Below are 5,246 nucleotides of genomic sequence, written 5' to 3'. Positions count from 1 at the left end.
AGGCATGGACTGTGCCAACGGGGGCCTGGAGCACCTTGGCAAAGGTAAGATTTTCCAGCCATGTGGCTACGGCCATGTTAGAACAATTACAATGGTTTGTTGTCTGTGTCCAATGGCATAGTCTTATTGTGAAGACACAGAGTGAGCATTGGAAAATATATCACAGCCCTTGTGAGTCAATGTACAGCTTAGCAAGAAATGGGCGTGGGTGCCAAGAGTGGGTTCGGCAATGCCTGTGGAGCTGGGTGCTGTGTACAGATACAGAGACGAGATCCATCACACTCCCATCAAAATTAGGAGCTTCTAACATGCTGTGCATCATGAAGAAGCAGTCTACAACATAGTGGTTTTTCTTTAAAATATTATCTCCTGTTTGATTAATTTGGTCAATAAGAAGCCAAGTGAGAGCTGTGTGGTGATTTGTTTCAAAATCAAAGGGTTTTATGTGTGAAAATAGGAATCATGGCTCTGATTATGATATTATCATTAATACAATTATTTTTAATTAAGAATTTTTATTAGACCTCATCAACTGAAGTAATGGATGTGCTGTGAAATAGATTTGCTTCCCCCAGATGAAAGGGTCTACATTATGACAAAAAGCCAAGGAAAAATACATTTTTCCTACTTTAAAGACACCACAGCCCCCTCTCTGAAGGGCCAGGAAGGTGCTAGTCCATTGGAGCATTTCCCTAAAGTCTACTACTTTCCCAGTTTCTGAGCAGAGAAATCAAGGATTGGGCTGGAACTCTAGGGTCTGTTTGGGCACCACACGAACAGGGATGATGTAAATTTTCAATCCTTTTGCTTATTTTTATTTTGATTTATTTATTTATTAATTCTGAGATGGAGTCTCCCTCTGTAACCCAGGCTGGAGTGCAGTGGCATGATCTCCGCTCACTGCAACCTCCGCCTCCCTTGTTCAAGCAATTCTACCACTGCCTCAGCCTCCTGAGTAGCTGGGACTACAGGCGTGTGCCACCATGCCCAGATACTTTTCATAGATTTAATAGAAATGGGTTTCACCGAGTTGGCCAGGCTGATCTTGAACTCCTGATCTCAGGTGATCCACCCGCCTCAGCCTCCCAAAGTGTTGGGGTTACAGGTGTGAGCCACCGCACCTGGTCTATTTTCAATCTTTTTGAATGCACTGGTTCTGACCCAGAAATATGGATTAGCTATGGGAACATCTACCCTCTGTGTGGCATGGTCAAAAAGCCCCCACCTCATGGTGTACCTTGTCCTGTTAGGAGTGGCTCATCGCTTCGGGGCTCCATCTACATGAGCCAGGAAGGGTTATTTGCAGCTGATAAGCCAGAGCTGACACTGCCCCCACTAAGCAACACGAAACTCACTTTAATTAATGTCAATATATTTCTTTACATCCACAGCGTCTTGGAGGAACTAATGCAAAACAAACCAAAGGGGGAAAACATCTCAATTGTTTGGGGCATTTTAAGAGAATTCTTTAATATCAGATTAAGCCCCTTTTGATTGTAAATCTATTTTCAGCTCAACATTACCAAAGAATATTACAAGAAAACTCTGTTTTATGAAGTTACCATGATTTACATCTTTCTCTCTCTGCTCTTCCCCAAGACTTCCTCTCGCAGACATTCCCTCTCCAGAGGATTTGAAAAGAAGCCTGGAGCTATCCTTGTCTGTGCTCCAGGTTCACGCCGCAGACTGAGGAGTTTTTCACAAAGCACCATGATTTCCTAGGGTTCCACTGCAGAATCTGGAAAGAAAGATGATTTTCAGTCTGAACCATGAGAGAAATGAAGCTCCCTACGTCACAGAATCATCATCATCATCATCCTCATTCCCATTGTGACCAGAATTGAGTATTTTCTAAAAATCCAAAGTCCGTGACTCCCCGGTTTTAACAGCCGCGTTTACTCTCATGGATTGCAGCACAGCAGGGTCCCAGGTGTGCGCCTGTCTTGGCTGTGGGTGTGAGACACTCCAACCCCATTTCTGAGCTGAGAGAAGGATGAAGGGCCTTGCAAGGCAGTTTTTTCAGGAAAGCTGGAGCTGTGCCTGACCCAGGCGGGGCTCTGCAGGCGCTCTGGAAAGAGACTTGTCCTGGACAGTGCCGTACGTCCTGGGGATGTCATCTCAACACTTGGAGCCTCTTTTCTGCACGGGACCGCTCAGCTCCCAGCTTCCATCTCACATGTTTTCAGGTCTGTTCTGAGGCCCATTTGGCCCCAGGAACGAAAAGCAGCCGAGGAAGGGAAGCCGTGTGGCAGCTGCGACGTGTTTCTGAGCCCTGTCTTTGGTGTGTGTGTGTTTGCCAGCCGAGAACGCAGAGGCTGGGTCGTGGAAAACGTGTTTTCAGTGATGGCCTGGCCCCAAAAGATTCTGTGGCACAGACCACTTCTTATTTACGCCAGTGACTGAAGGACTCCCCAGAAAAATCACATACTTGGCCAACACTTGTGGATACATTCCTCATGGCTGACTTTAATTAAATGGAAGCAAATACACTTTCACAGTTGCTATCACGGGTGTGCCGCCAGAGCAACCCCCAGCATGTAGAACATTCATCCACGAATAGAAATAAATTTGGAAATTCAACAATTTCCTTCGAAAGCTTAACTCTGGCTTTGGTGATATTTTGCGGTGTCCTCTGAAGCAGGCAACACAAGAGGTATCATGTAGGTGTTTCCATGGCTTCAAAGCGCACTGTAAATTCCTAGCTGAGATATGGCCCAGCTGATTGTAATGTCATAATTACATCTGTCCTAATTATCCTGAGAGTAACAGGAAGAGCGGCCCTCACTCCCCGAGCCCTCACTACATGCCAAACTCAGTGCAAATCGCTTTACAGCCCTTGGCTCATTTTACCCCAGGAAGATGCTATGTAGTTCCTCTAGTTTTTAGGCATTTTGTCACATTTTAATATTTCTGAAATTGGGATCTGTCTTTTAATTGATAATATCATCTGACAAAACAAATACTGCACATTCAATATGCACATCAATTTGCAAACATGCCATTGATCTAAGTCATTTTGGAAGAGAAGTAATAGAGTGTTAAGCTTCCCATTTGCAGATGAGGCAAACTGAGAGAGACAAAGGAATTCGCCCAAGGGCGCATAGCTGGTAAGCTGTGGAATAAGGGGTTAAGCCCATTTGCTTGCTCTCTCTGATTCTGGCAGAAGCTTGGCTTTGATGCTTTGCTCCTTATGAAAACATTTGTGAAAAGCTGAGCTCATTTATGTTTCCTGAAAGTCCCCACTGCTAAATGAAAGATGGGGATACTTGGAGTATATTCCTAAAATTTAGAGATTGATATCAGTGAGAAAATTGATCTTTCGTCTCTTTCTACCTGGCACCATCACAGTGCTATAATCGTGGCAGGATTGTGGCCTAGAGGGAGGGAGAGAGGGAGGGGGGTAGAGAGAGAGGAAGGGAGAGAGGAAGGGAAGGAAGCAGGGAGGAGAAAGACGAACAGAGGACACTACCCAGGGCAGAATGGGTGTGGTGCTTCACCGCGTGATTTCCCCTGTCTGTCACCACTTACTTTCTTCTCCCAAGTTCCTCAATTTTCTTCTCCTTTACTGAGCATCTTGATGACTGCCACGAACTCAGGAAAAAAGGAATTCTGATTCTCTGCAAATGAAAAAACCCTGCAAAGGTCACCATCTCTCATACAGTCTGCTGTTGGCCCCAAGTCCACAGTTTGGATGGTTTGTAGCAGCAATGGCACCTGCTCATTTCAGCAACAGCATAGTGTGGTCCAGAAGATGCAAGTTAAATAGGAAGTCTTTGTCAAATGATTCATGACAGATGAAAAAGCCTACTTCATCAGTGTTATTTTATAACCACATAAATAGTCATAAGTGATTGAACCTTGGGACACAGCTAGTGTGAGAAAGTGATTGCTTTATGGAAAAGAAATCTTTTTTTCCAAGCTCTTTCAATTTCCTGATGATCTAGCTCCCAGGATTCCTTTCAAGAATTCCATTTTATTGGCAGTTAAGATGCTCAGGAGGCAAGGGTGCTGTCCATCAAAGTCTCACTGTGCTGTGCACAAATAAGACCTCCAGGTTTCTTATGGTGCACCAAGTACTCAGGACTCACTGTAGCAGCAAACCCCAGTTGGGCACCATGCCAGACATTGGTGGCTGTTCGTCTTCCCAGATGCCACAGAGCTTCTTGGTGGCATGCAGCCTTGCTCTTCACTTTATGAATCTTCTTATTCGATCAATATTAGGTTCAATGACCTGAAGCTGAGGAACAACAGAAGGCTCCTGGAAGGAGAGGTTGACATGGAAGCTTGTGCAGTGCCTGTGCTCCCAGGGAAATGTGCTTTCACAGCACCAGATGCAGGTGACTGGCAGCGCCTTTGCTTCAGGCCAGGGCTGTTCTCGTGTCAGGCATGGGAAGGAGCCCTCCTGCCAAGTCAGATCTCCAAGGAGCTTCTGCTGGAAGAGGCTGCAGCCAAACTTTGAGGGGTTTCTGGCTTTTTTTTTATAAAGAAATCACATCTTAAAATGTCACTTTTTCTTCCCAAGAAAATGTCCTTTTTGTCTCATTCATGAGCCCCTTCTCCTAGGCTCCCTGGCTGCCCCTCCTATTTTCTCTAGCCCACCAGGACCCACACTCTCCGTTGTACAGAACAGAACTGACATACTTATGGGAGGAGCTGACTACAGTATTTGCAATGATTCCCCAAGGCTCTGCCCCTACGCTGGGACCTACTCACTCACCTCCACCATCAGCAGAGCACAAAGGACGCCATAGTGGAGACGCAGGAGTGGGCTGTGCTCACAGGCACATTTGCTAGTGAGCTCACCTGACAGTTTGCTTCATCCAATGGCAAAGTAGCATTGGGGAAGAAGCTTAGATCACTGTTTACAGGAGATCCATAATGACTAGGAAGGTCTTCTTTGGAGAGGGTATGCTATCTATTTATAACAGTCAGTGAAGCCCTGGCTGCACTGTGGGTCCAGGTGGTCAGGCAGCACCTGAATGATGCAATGCACAGACTCTAATTTCACTCAGTTAATCCAGGGGGTGGGTGGGGGGAGGGGCGCCATGCTTGGGTGTCTCATTTTACAAAGGGAATTTGAAACTTTATGCTGTATTGCATAGTTGTGTTATTAAAAATTCCAGATTTCCAGAACTATTTTTATGTCCTGGTAAGTTTTTAAACTGGAGAAATGTCCTAAAATAAAATTCAGATGAGAAAAGGCACAGGGACTGTGCCAACAAAACAGAAACCACCTTTAAGTCCGC

The 5,246-nt window shown here is 45.4% G+C and overlaps 1 long non-coding RNA gene across 2 annotated transcripts; it reads right to left on the bottom strand.

Annotated features, from left to right (window-relative positions):
* Window positions 1-1,444: 1,444 nt before the first annotated feature.
* On the bottom strand, window positions 1,445-4,961 carry LOC119472591. 2 transcript variants are annotated; one of them, XR_005201743.1, is made up of 2 exons: window positions 4,718-4,961; window positions 1,445-1,738 (listed from the first exon to the last, which is right to left on the bottom strand). It is a non-coding gene; the product is annotated as an uncharacterized LOC119472591 (long non-coding RNA). The 2 variants fall into 2 exon arrangements; XR_005201742.1 differs by having other exon boundaries at window positions 4,804-4,961.
* Between the last annotated feature and the right edge of the window lie 285 nt (window positions 4,962-5,246).

The sequence above is a fragment of the Cebus imitator genome, unplaced genomic scaffold (genome assembly GCF_001604975.1).
Source record: "Cebus imitator isolate Cc_AM_T3 unplaced genomic scaffold, Cebus_imitator-1.0 Scaffold107, whole genome shotgun sequence".
NCBI classification, from domain to species: Eukaryota; Metazoa; Chordata; class Mammalia; order Primates; family Cebidae; genus Cebus; species Cebus imitator.
This window is presented reverse-complemented; position numbering and strand designations above follow the sequence as displayed.